This window comes from Nothobranchius furzeri, chromosome 15 (genome assembly GCF_043380555.1).
Source record: "Nothobranchius furzeri strain GRZ-AD chromosome 15, NfurGRZ-RIMD1, whole genome shotgun sequence".
Taxonomy (NCBI): Eukaryota; Metazoa; Chordata; class Actinopteri; order Cyprinodontiformes; family Nothobranchiidae; genus Nothobranchius; species Nothobranchius furzeri.
The window spans coordinates 8758008-8779005 of record NC_091755.1 but is presented as its reverse complement, the minus strand read 5'-3'; positions in this window follow the sequence as shown (position 1 = coordinate 8779005).

The following is a 20998-nucleotide window of genomic DNA, read 5'->3' as shown; positions in this document are numbered from 1 at the left end:
GAGAGGTTAGGTTTGTTTTAGTCTACTCCAATCAACAGCCCCTACATCCACAAAAAGGAATGGAGTCATTAGCACTTATGGTTTGTAAATGGCACCCAGAATTATGTTGCACGAAGCACAATCTCACATCATTCTGGGTTCATTTGTGTGAAAACAAGGTCCAATCAGGCTGAAACGTTACAAGAAGGTAGAATCTATTGAGCTGTAAGTGATCTGAACGTTTCATGATGATCGGACATTCCTATAGGGGGTCAAACCATGTCCCAAAGGTCACCGGGCCTGGTGTCACTTTAAAGAAGTAGTCCAGTTACACATTTGTGGGCTTATAACTTGGCTTCTGAATGTCCTAGAGCGATCAGGTTTGTTTTAGTGTACTCCAATCAACAGCCCCTACAACCACAAAAAGGAATGGAGTCATTAGCACTTATGGTTTTTAAATGGCACCCAGAATTATGTTGCATGAAGCACTATTTCACATCATTCTGGGTTCATTTGTGTGAAAACAAGGTCCAATCAGGCTGAAACGTTACAGGAAGGTAGAATCTATTGAGTTGTAAGTGATCTGAACGTTTCATGATGATAGCACTTTCCTAAGGGGGTCAAACCATGTCCCAAAGGTCACCGGATCTGGTGTCAATTTAAAGAAGTAGTCCAGTTACACATTTGTGGGCTTATAACTTGGCTTCTGAATGTCCTAGAGAGATCAGGTTTGTTTTAGTGTACTCCAATCAACATCCCCTACAACCTCAAAAAGGAATGGAGTCATTAGCTCTTATGGTTTGTAAATGGCACCCAGAATTATGTTGCACGAAGCACAATTTCACATCATTCTGGGTCCATTTGTGTGAAAACAAGGTCCAATCAGGCTGAAACGTTACAAGAAGGTAGAATCTATTGAGTTGTAAGTGATCTGAACGTTTCATGATGATCGCACACTCCTATAGGGGGTAAAACCATGTCCCAAAGGTCACCGGGCCTGGTGTCACTTTAAAGAAGTAGTCCAGTTACACCTTTGTGGGCTTATAGCTTGGCTACTGAATGTCCTAGAGAGGTTAGGTTTGTTTTAGTGTACTCCAATCAACAGCCTCTACAACCACAAAAAGGAATGGAGTCATTAGCACTTATGGTTTGTAAATGGCACCCAGAATTATGTTGCACGAAGCACAATTTCACATCATTCTGGGTCCATTTGTGTGAAAACAAGGTCCAATCAGGCTGAAACGTTACAGGAAGGTAGAATCTATTGAGTTGTAAGTGATCTGAACGTTTCATGATGATAGCACTTTCCTAAGGGGGTCAAACCATGTCCCAAAGGTCACCGGATCTGGTGTCAATTTAAAGAAGTAGTCCAGTTACACATTTGTGGGCTTATAACTTGGCTTCTGAATGTCCTAGAGAGATCAGGTTTGTTTTAATGTTCTCCAATCAACAGCCCCTACAACCACAACAAGGAATGGAGTCATTAGCACTTATAGTTTGTAAGTGGCACCCAGAATTATGTTGCACGAAGCACAATTTCACATCATTCTGGGTCAATTTGTGTGAAAACAAGGTCCAATCCGGCTGAAACGCTACAAGAAGGTAGAATCTATTGAGTTGTAAGTGATCTGAACGTTTCAAGATGATCGCACATTCCTATAGGGGGTCAAACCATGTCCCAAATGTCACCGGGCCAAGTGTCACTTTAAAGAAGTAGTCCAGTTACACCTTTGAGGGCTTATTACTTGGCTTCTGAATGTCCTAGAGAGGTTAGGTTTGTTTTAGTGTACTCCAATCAACAGCCCCTACAACCACAAAAAGGAATGGAGTCATTAGCACTTATGGTTTGTAAATGGCACCCAGAATTATTTTGCACGAAGCACAATTTCACATCATTCTGGGTTCATTTGTGTGAAAACAAGGTCCAATCAGGCTGAAACGTTACTGGAAGCTAGAATCTATTGAGTTGTAAGTGATCTGAACGTTTCATGATGATAGCGCTTTCCTAAGGGGGTCAAAACATGTCCCAAAGGTCACCGGATCTGGTGTCAATTTAAAGAAGTAGTCCAGTTACACATTTGTGGGCTAATAACTTGGCTTCTGAATGTCCTAGAGCGATCAGGTTTGTTTTAGTGTACTCCAATCAACAGCCCCTACAACCACAAAAAGGAATGGAGTCATTAGCACTTATGGTTTTTAAATGGCACCCAGAATTATGTTGCATGAAGCACTATTTCACATCATTCTGGGTTCATTTGTGTGAAAACAAGGTTCAATCAGGCTGAAACGTTACAGGAAGGTAGAATCTATTGAGTTGTAAGTGATCTGAACGTTTAATGATGATAGCGCTTTCCTAAGGGGGTCAAACCATGTCCCAAAGGTCACCGGATCTGGTGTCAATTTAAAGAAGTAGTCCAGTTACACATTTGTGGGCTTATAACTTGGCTTCTGAATGTCCTAGAGAGATCAGGTTTGTTTTAGTGTATTCCAATCAACAGCCTCTACAACCACAAAAAGGAATGGAGTCATTAGCACTTATGGTTTGTAAATGGCACCCAGAATTATGTTGCACGAAGCACAATTTCACATCATTCTGGGTCCATTTGTGTGAAAACAAGGTCCAATCAGGCTGAAACGTTACAAGAAGGTAGAATCTATTGAGTTGTAAGTGATCTGAACGTTTCATGATGATCGCACATTCCTATAGGGGGTCAAACCATGTCCCAAAGGTCACCGGGCCTGGTGTCACTTTAAAGAAGTAGTCCAGTTACACCTTTGTGGCCTTATAACTTGGCTTCTGAATGTCCTAGAGAGGTCAGGTTTGTTTTAGTGTACTCCAATCAACAGCCCCTACAACCACAAAAAGGAATGGAGTCATTAGCACTTATGGTTTGTAAATGGCACCCAGAATTATGTTGCACGAAGCAAAATTTCACATCATTCTGGGTTCATTTGTGTGAAAACAAGGTCCAATCAGGCTGAAACGTTACAGGAAGGTAGAATCTATTGAGTTGTAAGTGATCTGAACGTTTCATGATGATAGCACTTTCCTAAGGGGGTCAAACCATGTCCCAAAGGTCACCGGTTCTGGTGTCAATTTAAAGAAGTAGTCCAGTTACACATTTGTGGGCTTATAACTTGGCTTCTGAATGTCCTAGAGAGATCAGGGTTGTTTTAGTGTACTCCAATCAACAGCCCCTACAACCACAAAAAGGAATGGAGTCATTAGCACTTATGGTTTGTAAATGGCACCCAGAATTATGTTGCACGAAGCACAATTTCACATCATTCTGGGTCCATTTGTGTGAAAACAAGGTCCAATCAGGCTGAAACGCTACAAGAAGGTAGAATCTATTGAGTTGTAAGTGATCTGAACGTTTCATGATGATCGCACATTCCTATAGGGGGTCAAACCATGTCCCAAAGGTCACCGGGCCTGGTGTCACTTTAAAGAAGTAGTCCAGTTACACATTTGTGGGCTTATAACTTGGCTTCTGAATGTCCTAGAGAGATCAGGTTTGTTTTAGTGTACTCCAATCAACAGCCCCTACAACCACAAAAAGGAATGGAGTCATTAGCACTTATGGTTTGTAAATGGCACCCAGAATTATGTTGCACGAAGCACAATTTCACATCATTCTGGGTCCATTTGTGTGAAAACAAGGTCCAATCAGGCTGAAACGTTACAAGAAGGTAGAATCTATTGAGTTGTAAGTGATCTGAACGTTTCATGATGATCGCACATTCCTATAGTGGGTAAAACCATGTCCCAAAGGTCACCGGGCCTGGTGTCACTTTAAAGAAGTAGTCCAGTTACATCTTTGTGGGCTTATAACTTGGCTTCTGAATGTCCTAGAGAGGTTAGGTTTGTTTTAGTGTACTCCAATCAACAGCCCCTACAACCACAAAAAGGAATGGAGTCATTAGCACTTATGGTTTGTAAATGGCACCCAGAATTTTGTTGCACGAAGCACAATTTCACATCATTCTGGGTTCATTTGTGTGAAAACAAGGTCCAATCAGGCTGAAACGTTACAAGAAGGTAGAATCTATTGAGTTGTAAGTGATCTGAACGTTTCATGATGATCGCACATTCCTATAGGGGGTCAATCCATGTCCCAAAGGTCACCGGGCCTGGTGTCACTTTAAAGAAGAAGTCCACTTACACCTTTGTGGGCTTACAACTTGGCTTCTGAATGTCCTAGAGAGGTCAGGTTTGTTTTAGTGTACTCCAATCAACAGCCCCTACAACCACAAAAAGGAATGGAGTCATAAGCACTTATGGTTTGTAAATGGCACCCAGAATTATGTTGCACGAAGCACAATTTCACATCATTCTGGGTTCATTTGTGTGAAAACAAGGTCCAATCAGGCTGAAACGTTACAGGAAGGTAGAATCTATTGAGTTGTAAGTGATCTGAACGTTTCATGATGATAGCACTTTCCTAAGGGGGTCAAACCATGTCCCAAAAGTCACCGGTTCTGGTGTCAATTTAAAGAAGTAGTCCAGTTACACATTTGTGGGCTTATAACTTGGCTTCTGAATGTCCTAGAGAGATCAGGTTTGTTTTAGTATACTCCAATCAACAGCCCCTACAACCACAAAAAGGAATGGAGTCATTAGCACTCATGGTTTTTAAATGGGACCCAGAATTATGTTGCACAAAGCACAATTTCACATCATTCTGGGTTCATTTGTGTGAAAACAAGGTCCAATCAGGCTGAAACGTTACAGGAAGGTAGAATCTATTGAGTTGTAAGTGATCTGAACGTTTCATGATGATAGCACTTTCCTAAGGGGGTCAAACCATGTCCCAAAGGTCACCGGATCTGGTGTCAATTTAAAGAAGTAGTCCAGTTTCACATTTGTGGGCTTATAACTTGGCTTCTGAATGTCCTAGAGAGATCAGGTTTGTTTTAGTGTACTCCAATCAACAGCCCCTACAACCACAAAAAGGAATGGAGTCATTAGCACTTATGGTTTGTAAATGGCACCCAGAATTATGTTGCACGAAGCACAATTTCACTTCATTCTGGGTCCATTTGTGTGAAAACAAGGTCCAATCAGGCTGAAACGTTACAAGAAGGTAGAATCTATTGAGTTGTAAGTGATCTGAACGTTTCATGATGATCGCACATTCCTATAGGGGGTCAAACCATGTCCCAAAGGTCACCGGGCCTGGTGTCACTTTAAAGAACTAGTCCAGTTACACATTTGCGGGCTTATAACTTGGCTTCTGAATGTCCTAGAGAGGTCAGGTTTGTTTTAGTGTACTCCAATCAACAGCCCCTACAACCACAAAAAGGAATGGAGTCATTAGCACTTATGGTTTGTAAATGGCACCCAGAATTATGTTGCACGAAGCACAATTTCACATCATTCTGGGTCCATTTGTGTGAAAACAAGGTCCAATAGGCTGAAACGTTACAGGAAGGTAGAATCTATTGAGTTGTAAGTGATCTGAACGTTTCAAGATGATCACACATTCCTATAGGGGGTAAAACCATGTCCCAAAGGTCACCGGGCCTGGTGTCACTTTAAAGAAGTAGTCCAGTTACATCTTTGTGGGCTTATAACTTGGCTTCTGAATGTCCTAGAGAGGTTAGGTTTGTTTTAGTGTACTCCAATCAACAGCCCCTAAAACCACAAAAAGGAATGGAGTCATTAGCATTTATGGTTTGTAAATGGCACCCAGAATTATGTTGCACGAAGCACAATTTCACATCATTCTGGGTTCATTTGTGTGAAAACAAGGTCCAATTAGGCTGAAACGTTACAAGAAGGTAGAATCTATTGAGTTGTAAGTGATCTGAACGTTTCATGATGATCGCACATTCCTATAGGGGGTCAAACCATGTCCCAAAGGTCACCGGGCCTGGTGTCACTTTAAAGAAGTAGTCCAGTTACACATTTGTGGGCTCATAACTTGGCTTCTGAATGTCCTAGAGAGATCAGGTTTGTTTTAGTGTACTCCAATCAACAGCCCCTACAACCACAAAAAGGAATGGAGTCATTAGCACTTATGGTTTTTAAATGGCACCCAGAATTATGTTGCACGAAGCACAATTTCACATCATTCTGGGTTCATTTGTGTGAAATCAAGGTCCAATCAGGCTGAAACGTTATAGGAAGGTAGAATCTATTGAGTTGTAAGTGATCTGAACGTTTCATGATGATAGCACTTTCCTAAGGGGGTCAAACCATGTCCCAAAGGTCACCGGATCTGGTGTCAATTTAAAGAAGTAGTCCAGTTACATATTTGTGGGCTTATAACTTGGCTTCTGAATGTCCTAGAGAGATCAGGTTTGTTTTAGTGTACTCCAATCAACAGCCCCTACAACCACAAAAAGGAATGGAGTCATTAGCACTTATGGTTTGTAAATGGCACCCAGAATTATGTTGCACGAAGCACAATTTCACATCATTCTGGGTCCATTTGTGTGAAAACAAGGTCCAATAGGCTGAAACGTTACAGGAAGGTAGAATCTATTGAGTTGTAAGTGATCTGAACGTTTCAAGATGATCACACATTCCTATAGGGGGTAAAACCATGTCCCAAAGGTCACCGGGCCTGGTGTCACTTTAAAGAAGTAGTCCAGTTACATCTTTGTGGGCTTATAACTTGGCTTCTGAATGTCCTAGAGAGGTTAGGTTTGTTTTAGTGTACTCCAATCAACAGCCCCTAAAACCACAAAAAGGAATGGAGTCATTAGCATTTATGGTTTGTAAATGGCACCCAGAATTATGTTGCACGAAGCAAAATTTCACATCATTCTGGGTTCATTTGTGTGAAAACAAGGTCCAATTAGGCTGAAACGTTACAAGAAGGTAGAATCTATTGAGTTGTAAGTGATCTGAACGTTTCATGATGATCACACATTCCTATAGGGGGTCAAACCATGTCCCAAAGGTCACCGGGCCTGGTGTCACTTTAAAGAAGTAGTCCAGTTACACATTTGTGGGCTCATAACTTGGCTTCTGAATGTCCTAGAGAGATCAGGTTTGTTTTAGTGTACTCCAATCAACAGACCCTACAACCACAAAAAGGAATGGAGTCATTAGCTCTTATGGTTTGTAAATGGCACCCAGAATTATGTTGCACGAAGCACAATTTCACATCATTCTGGGTCCATTTGTGTGAAAACAAGGTCCAATCAGGCTGAAACGTTACAAGAAGGTAGAATCTATTGAGTTGTAAGTGATCTGAACGTTTCATGATGATCGCACATTCCTATAGGGGGTAAAACCATGTCCCAAAGGTCACCGGGCCTGGTGTCACTTTAAAGAACTAGTCCAGTTACACATTTGTGGGCTTATAACTTGGCTTCTGAATGTCCTAGAGCGATCAGGTTTGTTTTAGTGTACTCCAATCAACAGCCCCTACAACCACAAAAAGGAATGGAGTCATTAGCACTTATGGTTTTTAAATGGCACCCAGAATTATGTTGCACGAAGCACAATTTCACATCATTCTGGGTTCATTTGTGTGAAATCAAGGTCCAATCAGGCTGAAACGTTATAGGAAGGTAGAATCTATTGAGTTGTAAGTGATCTGAACGTTTCATGATGATAGCACTTTCCTAAGGGGGTCAAACCATGTCCCAAAGGTCACCGGATCTGGTGTCAATTTAAAGAAGTAGTCCAGTTACACATTTGTGGGCTTATAACTTGGCTTCTGAATGTCCTAGAGAGATCAGGTTTGTTTTAGTGTACTCCAATCAACAGCCCCTACAACCACAAAAAGGAATGGAGTCATTAGCTCTTATGGTTTGTAAATGGCACCCAGAATTATGTTGCACGAAGCACAATTTCACATCATTCTGGGTCCATTTGTGTGAAAACAAGGTCCAATCAGGCTGAAACGTTACAGGAAGGTAGAATCTATTGAGTTGTAAGTCATCTGAACGTTTCATGATGATAGCACTTTCCTAAGGGGGTCAAACCATGTCCCAAAGGTCACCGGATCTGGTGTCAATTTAAAGAAGTAGTCCAGTTACACATTTGTGGGCTTATAACTTGGCTTCTGAATGTCCTAGAGAGATCAGGTTTGTTATAGTGTACTCCAATCAACAGCCCCTACAACCACAAAAAGGAATGGAGTCATGAGCACTTATGGTTTGTAAATGGCACCCAGAATTATGTTGAACGAAGCACAATTTCACTTCATTCTGGGTCCATTTGTGTGAAAACAAGGTCCAATCAGGCTGAAACGCTACAAGAAGGTAGAATCTATTGAGTTGTAAGTGATCTGAACGTTTCAAGATGATCGCACATTCCTATAGGGGGTAAAACCATGTCCCAAAGGTCACCGGGCCTGGTGTCACTTTAAAGAAGTAGTCCAGTTACATCTTTGTGGGCTTATAACTTGGCTTCTGAATGTCCTAGAGAGGTTAGGTTTGTTTTAGTGTACTCCAATCAACAGCCCCTACAACCACAAAAAGGAATGGAGTCATTAGCACTTATGGTTTGTAAATGGCACCCAGAATTATGTTGCACGAAGCACAATTTCACATCATTCTGGGTTCATTTGTGTGAAAACAAGGTCCAATCAGGCTGAAACGTTACAAGAAGGTAGAATCTATTGAGTTGTAAGTGATCTGAACGTTTCATGATGATCGCACATTCCTATAGGGGGTCAAACCATGTCCCAAAGGTCACCGGGCCTGGTTTCACTTTAAAGAAGTAGTCCAGTTACACCTTTGTGGGCTTATAACTTGGCTTCTGAATGTCCTAGAGAGGTCAGGTTTGTTTTAGTGTACTCCAATCAACAGCCCCTACAACCACAAAAAGGAATGGAGTCATTAGCATTTATGGTTTGTAAATGGCACCCAGAATTATGTTGCACGAAGCACAATTTCACATCATTCTGGGTTCATTTGTGTGAAAACAAGGTCCAATCAGGCTGAAACGTTACAGGAAGGTCGAATCTATTGAGTTGTAAGTGATCTGAAAGTTTCGTGATGATAGCACTTTCCTAAGGGGGTCAAACCATGTCCCAAAGGTCACCGGATCTGGTGTCAATTTAAAGAAGTAGTCCAGTTACACATTTGTGGGCTTATAACTTGGCTTCTGAATGTCCTAGAGAGATCAGGTTTGTTTTAGTATACTCCAATCAACAGCCCCTACAACCACAAAAAGGAATGGAGTCATTAGCACTTATGGTTTTTAAATGGCACCCAGAATTATGTTGCACGAAGCACAATTTCACATCATTCTGGGTTCATTTGTGTGAAAACAAGGTCCAATCAGGCTGAAACGTTACAGGAAGGTAGAATCTATTGAGCTGTAAGTGATCTGAACGTTTCATGATGATAGCACTTTCCTTAGGGGGTCAAACCATGTCCCAAATGTCACCGGATCTGGTGTCAATTTAAAGTAGTAGTCCAGTTACACATTTGTGGGCTTATAACTTGGCTTCTGAATGTCCTAGAGAGGTCAGGTTTGTTTTAATGTACTCCAATCAACAGCCCCTACAACCCCAAAAAGGAATGGAGTCATTAGCACTTATGGTTTGTAAATGGCACCCAGAATTATGTTGCACGAAACACAATTTCACATCATTCTGGGTCCATTTGTGTGAAAACAAGGTCCAATCAGGCTGAAACGTTACAAGAAGGTAGAATCTTTTGAGTTGTAAGTGATCTGAACGTTTCATGATGATCGGACATTCCTATAGGGGGTCAAACCATGTCCCAAAGGTCACCGGGCCTGGTGTCACTTTAAAGAAGTAGTCCAGTTACGCATTTGCGGGCTTATAACTTGGCTTCTGAATGTCCTAGAGAGGTCAGGTTTGTTTTAGTGTACTCCAATCAACAGCCCCTACAACCACAAAAAGGAATGGAGTCATTAGCACTTATGGTTTGTAATTGGCACCCAGAATTTTGTTGCACGAAGCACAATTTCACATCATTCTGGGTTCATTTGTGTGAAAACAAGGTCCAATCAGGCTGAAACGTTACAAGAAGGTAGAATCTATTGAGTTGTAAGTGATCTGAACGTTTCATGATGATCGCACATTCCTATAGGGGGTCAAACCATGTCCCAAAGGTCACCGGGCCTGGTGTCACTTTAAAGAAGTAGTCCAGTTACACATTTGTGGGCTTATAACTTGGCTTCTGAATGTCCTAGAGGGATCAGGTTTGTTTTAGTGTACTCCAATCAACAGCCCCTACAACCACAAAAAGGAATGGAGTCATTAGCACTTATGGTTTTTAAATGGCACCCAGAATTATGTTGCACGAACCACAATTTCACATCATTCTGGGTTCATTTGTGTGAAATCAAGGTCCAATAAGGCTGAAACGTTATAGGAAGGTAGAATCTATTGAGTTGTAAGTGATCTGAACGTTTCATGATGATAGCACTTTCCTAAGGGGGTCAAACCATGTCCCAAAGGTCACCGGATCTGGTGTCAATTTAAAGAAGTAGTCCAGTTACACATTTGTGGGCTTATAACTTGGATTCTGAATGTCCTAGAGAGATCAGGTTTGTTTTAGTGTACTCCAATCAACAGCCCCTACAACCACAAAAAGGAATGGAGTCATTAGCACTTATGGTTTTTAAATGGCACCCAGAATTATGTTGCACGAAGCACAATTTCACATCATTCTGGGTTCATTTGTGTGAAAACAAGGTCCAATCAGGCTGAAACGTTACAGGAAGGTAGAATCTATTGAGTTGTAAGTGATCTGAACGTTTCATGATGATAGCACTTTCCTAAGGGGGTCAAACCATGTCCCAAAAGTCACCGGTTCTGGTGTCAATTTAAAGAAGTAGTCCAGTTACACATTTGTGGGCTTATAACTTGGCTTCTGAATGTCCTAGAGAGATCAGGTTTGTTTTAGTATACTCCAATCAACAGCCCCTACAACCACAAAAAGGAATGGAGTCATTAGCACTCATGGTTTTTAAATGGGACCCAGAATTATGTTGCACAAAGCACAATTTCACATCATTCTGGGTTCATTTGTGTGAAAACAAGGTCCAATCAGGCTGAAACGTTACAGGAAGGTAGAATCTATTGAGTTGTAAGTGATCTGAACGTTTCATGATGATAGCACTTTCCTAAGGGGGTCAAACCATGTCCCAAAGGTCACCGGATCTGGTGTCAATTTAAAGAAGTAGTCCAGTTTCACATTTGTGGGCTTATAACTTGGCTTCTGAATGTCCTAGAGAGATCAGGTTTGTTTTAGTGTACTCCAATCAACAGCCCCTACAACCACAAAAAGGAATGGAGTCATTAGCACTTATGGTTTGTAAATGGCACCCAGAATTATGTTGCACGAAGCACAATTTCACTTCATTCTGGGTCCATTTGTGTGAAAACAAGGTCCAATCAGGCTGAAACGTTACAAGAAGGTAGAATCTATTGAGTTGTAAGTGATCTGAACGTTTCATGATGATCGCACATTCCTATAGGGGGTCAAACCATGTCCCAAAGGTCACCGGGCCTGGTGTCACTTTAAAGAACTAGTCCAGTTACACATTTGCGGGCTTATAACTTGGCTTCTGAATGTCCTAGAGAGGTCAGGTTTGTTTTAGTGTACTCCAATCAACAGCCCCTACAACCACAAAAAGGAATGGAGTCATTAGCACTTATGGTTTGTAAATGGCACCCAGAATTATGTTGCACGAAGCACAATTTCACATCATTCTGGGTCCATTTGTGTGAAAACAAGGTCCAATAGGCTGAAACGTTACAGGAAGGTAGAATCTATTGAGTTGTAAGTGATCTGAACGTTTCAAGATGATCACACATTCCTATAGGGGGTAAAACCATGTCCCAAAGGTCACCGGGCCTGGTGTCACTTTAAAGAAGTAGTCCAGTTACATCTTTGTGGGCTTATAACTTGGCTTCTGAATGTCCTAGAGAGGTTAGGTTTGTTTTAGTGTACTCCAATCAACAGCCCCTAAAACCACAAAAAGGAATGGAGTCATTAGCATTTATGGTTTGTAAATGGCACCCAGAATTATGTTGCACGAAGCACAATTTCACATCATTCTGGGTTCATTTGTGTGAAAACAAGGTCCAATTAGGCTGAAACGTTACAAGAAGGTAGAATCTATTGAGTTGTAAGTGATCTGAACGTTTCATGATGATCGCACATTCCTATAGGGGGTCAAACCATGTCCCAAAGGTCACCGGGCCTGGTGTCACTTTAAAGAAGTAGTCCAGTTACACATTTGTGGGCTCATAACTTGGCTTCTGAATGTCCTAGAGAGATCAGGTTTGTTTTAGTGTACTCCAATCAACAGCCCCTACAACCACAAAAAGGAATGGAGTCATTAGCTCTTATGGTTTGTAAATGGCACCCAGAATTATGTTGCACGAAGCACAATTTCACATCATTCTGGGTCCATTTGTGTGAAAACAAGGTCCAATCAGGCTGAAACGTTACAAGAAGGTAGAATCTATTGAGTTGTAAGTGATCTGAACGTTTCATGATGATCGCACATTCCTATAGGGGGTAAAACCATGTCCCAAAGGTCACCGGGCCTGGTGTCACTTTAAAGAACTAGTCCAGTTACATCTTTGTGGGCTTATAACTTGGCTTCTGAATGTCCTAGAGAGGTCAGGTTTGTTTTAGTGTACTCCAATCAACAGCCCCTACAACCACAAAAAGGAATGGAGTCATTAGCACTTATGGTTTGTAAATGGCACCCAGAATTTTGTTGCTCGAAGCACAATTTCACATCATTCTGGGTTCATTTGTGTGAAAACAAGGTCCAATCAGGCTGAAACGCTACAAGAAGGTAGAATCTATTGAGTTGTAAGTGATCTGAACGTTTCAATATGATAGCACTTTCCTAAGGGGGTCAAACCATGTCCCAAAAGTCACCGGTTCTGGTGTCAATTTAAAGAAGTAGTCCAGTTACACATTTGTGGGCTTATAACTTGGCTTCTGAATGTCCTAGAGAGATCAGGTTTGTTTTAGTATACTCCAATCAACAGCCCCTACAACCACAAAAAGGAATGGAGTCATTAGCACTCATGGTTTTTAAATGGGACCCAGAATTATGTTGCACAAAGCACAATTTCACATCATTCTGGGTTCATTTGTGTGAAAACAAGGTCCAATCAGGCTGAAACGTTACAGGAAGGTAGAATCTATTGAGCTGTAAGTGATCTGAACGTTTCATGATGATAGCACTTTCCTTAGGGGGTCAAACCATGTCCCAAAGGTCACCGGATCTGGTGTCAATTTAAAGAAGTAGTCCAGTTACACATTTGTGGGCTTATAACTTGGCTTCTGAATGTCCTAGAGAGATCAGGTTTGTTTTAGTGTACTCCAATCAACAGCCCCTACAACCACAAAAAGGAATGGAGTCATTAGCACTTATGGTTTGTAAATGGCACCCAGAATTATGTTGCACGAAGCACAATTTCACATCATTCTGGGTCCATTTGTGTGAAAACAAGGTCCAATCAGGCTGAAACGTTACAGGAAGGTAGAATCTATTGAGTTGTAAGTCATCTGAACGTTTCATGATGATAGCACTTTCCTAAGGGGGTCAAACCATGTCCCAAAGGTCACCGGGCCTGGTGTCACTTTAAAGAAGTAGTCCAGTTACATCTTTGTGGGCTTATAACTTGGCTTCTGAATGTCCTAGAGAGGTTAGGTTTGTTTTAGTGTACTCCAATCAACAGCCCCTACAACCACAAAAAGGAATGGAGTCATTAGCACTTATGGTTTGTAAATGGCACCCAGAATTATGTTGCACGAAGCACAATTTCACATCATTCTGGGTTCATTTGTGTGAAAACAAGGTCCAATCAGGCTGAAACGTTACAAGAAGGTAGAATCTATTGAGTTGTAAGTGATCTGAACGTTTCATGATGATCGCACATTCCTATAGGGGGTCAAACCATGTCCCAAAGGTCACCGGGCCTGGTTTCACTTTAAAGAAGTAGTCCAGTTACACCTTTGTGGGCTTATAACTTGGCTTCTGAATGTCCTAGATAGGTCAGGTTTGTTTTAGTGTACTCCAATCAACAGCCCCTACAACCACAAAAAGGAATGGAGTCATTAGCATTTATGGTTTGTAAATGGCACCCAGAATTATGTTGCACGAAGCACAATTTCACATCATTCTGGGTTCATTTGTGTGAAAACAAGGTCCAATTAGGCTGAAACGTTACAGGAAGGTCGAATCTATTGAGTTGTAAGTGATCTGAACGTTTCGTGATGATAGCACTTTCCTAAGGGGGTCAAACCATGTCCAAAAGGTCACCGGATCTGGTGTCAATTTAAAGAAGTAGTCCAGTTACACATTTGTGGGCTTATAACTTGGCTTCTGAATGTCCTAGAGAGATCAGGTTTGTTTTAGTATACTCCAATCAACAGCCCCTACAACCACAAAAAGGAATGGAGTCATTAGCACTTATGGTTTTTAAATGGCACCCAGAATTATGTTGCACGAAGCACAATTTCACATCATTCTGGGTTCATTTGTGTGAAAACAAGGTCCAATCAGGCTGAAACGTTACAGGAAGGTAGAATCTATTGAGCTGTAAGTGATCTGAACGTTTCATGATGATAGCACTTTCCTTAGGGGGTCAAACCATGTCCCAAATGTCACCGGATCTGGTGTCAATTTAAAGTAGTAGTCCAGTTACACATTTGTGGGCTTATAACTTGGCTTCTGAATGTCCTAGAGAGGTCAGGTTTGTTTTAATGTACTCCAATCAACAGCCCCTACAACCACAAAAAGGAATGGAGTCATTAGCACTTATGGTTTGTAAATGGCACCCAGAATTATGTTGCACGAAACACAATTTCACATCATTCTGGGTCCATTTGTGTGAAAACAAGGTCCAATCAGGCTGAAACGTTACAAGAAGGTAGAATCTTTTGAGTTGTAAGTGATCTGAACGTTTCATGATGATCGGACATTCCTATAGGGGGTCAAACCATGTCCCAAAGGTCACCGGGCCTGGTGTCACTTTAAAGAAGTAGTCCAGTTACGCATTTGCGGGCTTATAACTTGGCTTCTGAATGTCCTAGAGAGGTCAGGTTTGTTTTAGTGTACTCCAATCAACAGCCCCTACAACCACAAAAAGGAATGGAGTCATTAGCACTTATGGTTTGTAAATGGCACCCAGAATTTTGTTGCACGAAGCACAATTTCACATCATTCTGGGTTCATTTGTGTGAAAACAAGGTCCAATCAGGCTGAAACGTTACAAGAAGGTAGAATCTATTGAGTTGTAAGTGATCTGAACGTTTCATGATGATCGCACATTCCTATAGGGGGTCAAACCATGTCCCAAAGGTCACCGGGCCTGGTGTCACTTTAAAGAAGTAGTCCAGTTACACATTTGTGGGCTTATAACTTGGCTTCTGAATGTCCTAGAGGGATCAGGTTTGTTTTAGTGTACTCCAATCAACAGCCCCTACAACCACAAAAAGGAATGGAGTCATTAGCACTTATGGTTTTTAAATGGCACCCAGAATTATGTTGCACGAACCACAATTTCACATCATTCTGGGTTCATTTGTGTGAAATCAAGGTCCAATAAGGCTGAAACGTTATAGGAAGGTAGAATCTATTGAGTTGTAAGTGATCTGAACGTTTCATGATGATAGCACTTTCCTAAGGGGGTCAAACCATGTCCCAAAGGTCACCGGATCTGGTGTCAATTTAAAGAAGTAGTCCAGTTACACATTTGTGGGCTTATAACTTGGATTCTGAATGTCCTAGAGAGATCAGGTTTGTTTTAGTGTACTCCAATCAACAGCCCCTACAACCACAAAAAGGAATGGAGTCATTAGCACTTATGGTTTGTAAATGGCACCCATAATTATGTTGCACAAAGCACAATTTCACATCATACTGGGTCCATTTGTGTGAAAACAAGGTCCAATCAGGCTGAAACGTTACAGGAAGGTAGAATCTATTGAGTTGTAAGTGATCTGAACGTTTCATGATGATAGCACTTTCCTAAGGGGGTCAAACCATGTCCCAAAGGTCACCGGATCTGGTGTCAATTTAAAGAAGTAGTCCAGTTACACATTTGTGGGCTTATAACTTGGCTTCTGAATGTCCTAGAGAGATCAGGTTTGTTTTAGTGTACTCCAATCAACAGCCCCTACAACCACAAAAAGGAATGGAGTCATTAGCACTTATGGTTTGTAAATGGCACCCAGAATTATGTTGCACGAAGCACAATTTCACTTCATTCTGGGTCCATTTGTGTGAAAACAAGGTCCAATCAGGCTGAAACGCTACAAGAAGGTAGAATCTATTGAGTTGTAAGTGATCTGAACGTTTCAAGATGATCGCAGATTCCTATAGGGGGTAAAACCATGTCCCAAAGGTCACCGGGCCTGGTGTCACTTTAAAGAAGTAGTACAGTTACATCTTTGTGGGCTTATAACTTGGCTTCTGAATGTCCTAGAGAGGTTAGGTTTGTTTTAGTGTACTCCAATCAACAGCCCCTACAACCACAAAAAGGAATGGAGTCATTAGCACTTATGGTTTGTAAATGGCACCCAGAATTATGTTGCACGAAGCACAATTTCACATCATTCTGGGTTCATTTGTGTGAAAACAAGATCCAATCAGGCTGAAACGTTACAAGAAGGTAGAATCTATTGAGTTGTAAGTGATCTGAACGTTTCATGATGATCGCACATTCCTATAGGGGGTCAAACCATGTCCCAAAGGTCACCGGACCTGGTGTCACTTTAAAGAAGTAGTCCAGTTACACATTTGTGGGCTTATAACTTGGCTTCTGAATGTCCTAGAGAGATCAGGTTTGTTTTAGTGTACTCCAATCAACAGCCCCTACAACCACAAAAAGGAATGGAGTCATTAGCACTTATGGTTTGTAAATGGCACCCAGAATTATGTTGCACGAATCACAATTTCACATCATTCTGGGTCCATTTGTGTGAAAACAAGGTCCAATCAGGCTGAAACGTTACAGGAAGGTAGAATCTATTGAGTTGTAAGTGATCTGAACGTTTCATGATGATAGCACTTTCCTAAGGGGGTCAAACCATGTCCCAAAGGTCACCGGATCTGGTGTCAATTTAAAGAAGTAGTCCAGTTACACATTTGTGGGCTTATAACTTGGCTTCTGAATGTCCTAGAGAGATCAGGTTTGTTTTAGTGTACTCCAATCAACAGCCCCTACAACCACAAAAAGGAATGGAGTCATTAGCACTTATGGTTTGTAAATGGCACCCAGAATTATGTTGCACGAAGCACAATTTCACTTCATTCTGGGTCCATTTGTGTGAAAACAAGGTCCAATCAGGCTGAAACGCTACAAGAAGGTAGAATCTATTGAGTTGTAAGTGATCTGAACGTTTCAAGATGATCGCACATTCCTATAGGGGGTAAAACCATGTCCCAAAGGTCACCGGGCCTGGTGTCACTTTAAAGAAGTAGTACAGTTACATCTTTGTGGGCTTATAACTTGGCTTCTGAATGTCCTAGAGAGGTTAGGTTTGTTTTAGTGTACTCCAATCAACAGCCCCTACAACCACAAAAAGGAATGGAGTCATTAGCACTTATGGTTTGTAAATGGCACCCAGAATTATGTTGCACGAAGCACAATTTCACATCATTCTGGGTTCATTTGTGTGAAAACAAGATCCAATCAGGCTGAAACGTTACAAGAAGGTAGAATCTATTGAGTTGTAAGTGATCTGAACGTTTCATGATGATCGCACATTCCTATAGGGGGTCAAACCATGTCCCAAAGGTCACCGGGCCTGGTGTCACTTTAAAGAAGTAGTCCAGTTACACATTTGTGGGCTTATAACTTGGCTTCTGAATGTCCTAGAGAGATCAGGTTTGTTTTAGTGTACTCCAATCAACAGCCCCTACAACCACAAAAAGGAATGGAGTCATTAGCACTTATGGTTTGTAAATGGCACCCAGAATTATGTTGCACGAATCACAATTTCACATCATTCTGGGTCCATTTGTGTGAAAACAAGGTCCAATCAGGCTGAAACGTTACAGGAAGGTAGAATCTATTGAGTTGTAAGTGATCTGAACGTTTCATGATGATAGCACTTTCCTAAGGGGGTCAAACCATGTCCCAAAGGTCACCGGTTCTGGTGTCAATTTAAAGAAGTAGTCCAGTTACACATTTGTGGGCTTATAACTTGGCTTCTGAATGTCCTAGAGAGATCAGGTTTGTTTTAGTATACTCCAATCAACAGCCCCTACAACCACAAAAAGGAATGGAGTCATTAGCACTTATGGTTTGTAAATGGCACCCAGAATTATGTTGCACGAAACACAATTTCACATCATTCTGGGTCCATTTGTGTGAAAACAAGGTCCAATCAGGCTGAAACGTTACAAGAAGGTAGAATCTTTTGAGTTGTAAGTGATCTGAACGTTTCATGATGATCGGACATTCCTATAGGGGGTCAAACCATGTCCCAAAGGTCACCGGGCCTGGTGTCACTTTAAAGAAGTAGTCCAGTTACGCATTTGCGGGCTTATAACTTGGCTTCTGAATGTCCTAGAGAGGTCAGGTTTGTTTTAGTGTACTCCAATCAACAGCCCCTACAACCACAAAAAGGAATGGAGTCATTAGCACTTATGGTTTGTAAATGGCACCCAGAATTTTGTTGCACGAAGCACAATTTCACATCATTCTGGGTTCATTTGTGTGAAAACAAGGTCCAATCAGGCTGAAACGTTACAAGAAGGTAGAATCTATTGAGTTGTAAGTGATCTGAACGTTTCATGATGATCGCACATTCCTATAGGGGGTCAAACCATGTCCCAAAGGTCACCGGGCCTGGTGTCACTTTAAAGAAGTAGTCCAGTTACACATTTGTGGGCTTATAACTTGGCTTCTGAATGTCCTAGAGGGATCAGGTTTGTTTTAGTGTACTCCAATCAACAGCCCCTACAACCACAAAAAGGAATGGAGTCATTAGCACTTATGGTTTTTAAATGGCACCCAGAATTATGTTGCACGAACCACAATTTCACATCATTCTGGGTTCATTTGTGTGAAATCAAGGTCCAATAAGGCTGAAACGTTATAGGAAGGTAGAATCTATTGAGTTGTAAGTGATCTGAACGTTTCATGATGATAGCACTTTCCTAAGGGGGTCAAACCATGTCCCAAAGGTCACCGGATCTGGTGTCAATTTAAAGAAGTAGTCCAGTTACACATTTGTGGGCTTATAACTTGGATTCTGAATGTCCTAGAGAGATCAGGTTTGTTTTAGTGTACTCCAATCAACAGCCCCTACAACCACAAAAAGGAATGGAGTCATTAGCACTTATGGTTTGTAAATGGCACCCAGAATTATGTTGCACAAAGCACAATTTCACATCATACTGTGTCCATTTGTGTGAAAACAAGGTCCAATCAGGCTGAAACGTTACAGGAAGGTAGAATCTATTGAGTTGTAAGTGATCTGAACGTTTCATGATGATAGCACTTTCCTAAGGGGGTCAAACCATGTCCCAAAGGTCACCGGATCTGGTGTCAATTTAAAGAAGTAGTCCAGTTACACATTTGTGGGCTTATAACTTGGCTTCTGAATGTCCTAGAGAGATCAGGTTTGTTTTAGTGTACTCCAATCAACAGCCCCTACAACCACAAAAAGGAATGGAGTCATTAGCACTTATGGTTTGTAAATGGCACCCAGAATTATGTTGCACGAAGCACAATTTCACTTCATTCTGGGTCCATTTGTGTGAAAACAAGGTCCAATCAGGCTGAAACGCTACAAGAAGGTAGAATCTATTGAGTTGTAAGTGATCTGAACGTTTCAAGATGATCGCACATTCCTATAGGGGGTAAAACCATGTCCCAAAGGTCACCGGGCCTGGTGTCACTTTAAAGAAGTAGTACAGTTACATCTTTGTGGGCTTATAACTTGGCTTCTGAATGTCCTAGAGAGGTTAGGTTTGTTTTAGTGTACTCCAATCAACAGCCCCTACAACCACAAAAAGGAATGGAGTCATTAGCACTTATGGTTTGTAAATGGCACCCAGAATTATGTTGCACGAAGCACAATTTCACATCATTCTGGGTTCATTTGTGTGAAAACAAGATCCAATCAGGCTGAAACGTTACAAGAAGGTAGAATCTATTGAGTTGTAAGTGATCTGAACGTTTCATGATGATCGCACATTCCTATAGGGGGTCAAACCATGTCCCAAAGGTCACCGGGCCTGGTGTCACTTTAAAGAAGTAGTCCAGTTACACATTTGTGGGCTTATAACTTGGCTTCTGAATGTCCTAGAGAGATCAGGTTTGTTTTAGTGTACTCCAATCAACAGCCCCTACAACCACAAAAAGGAATGGAGTCATTAGCACTTATGGTTTGTAAATGGCACCCAGAATTATGTTGCACGAATCACAATTTCACATCATTCTGGGTCCATTTGTGTGAAAACAAGGTCCAATCAGGCTGAAACGTTACAGGAAGGTAGAATCTATTGAGTTGTAAGTGATCTGAAAGTTTCATGATGATAGCACTTTCCTAAGGGGGTCAAACCATGTCCCAAAGGTCACCGGTTCTGGTGTCAATTTAAAGAAGTAGTCCAGTTACACATTTGTGGGCTTATAACTTGGCTTCTGAATGTCCTAGAGAGATCAGGTTTGTTTTAGTATACTCCAATCAACAGCCCCTACAACCACAAAAAGGAATGGAGTCATTAGCACTCATGGTTTTTAAATGGGACCCAGAATTATGTTGCACAAAGCACAATTTCACATCATTCTGGGTTGATTTGTGTGAAAACAAGGTCCAATCAGGCTGAAACGTTACAGGAAGGTAGAATCTATTGAGTTGTAAGTGATCTGAACGTTTCATGATGATAGCACTTTCCTAAGGGGGTCAAACCATGTCCCAAAGGTCACCGGATCTGGTGTCAATTTAAAGAAGTAGTCCAGTTTCACATTTGTGGGCTTATAACTTGGCTTCTGAATGTCCTAGAGAGATCAGGTTTGTTTTAGTGTACTCCAATCAACAGCCCCTACAACCACAAAAAGGAATGGAGTCATTAGCACTTATGGTTTGTAAA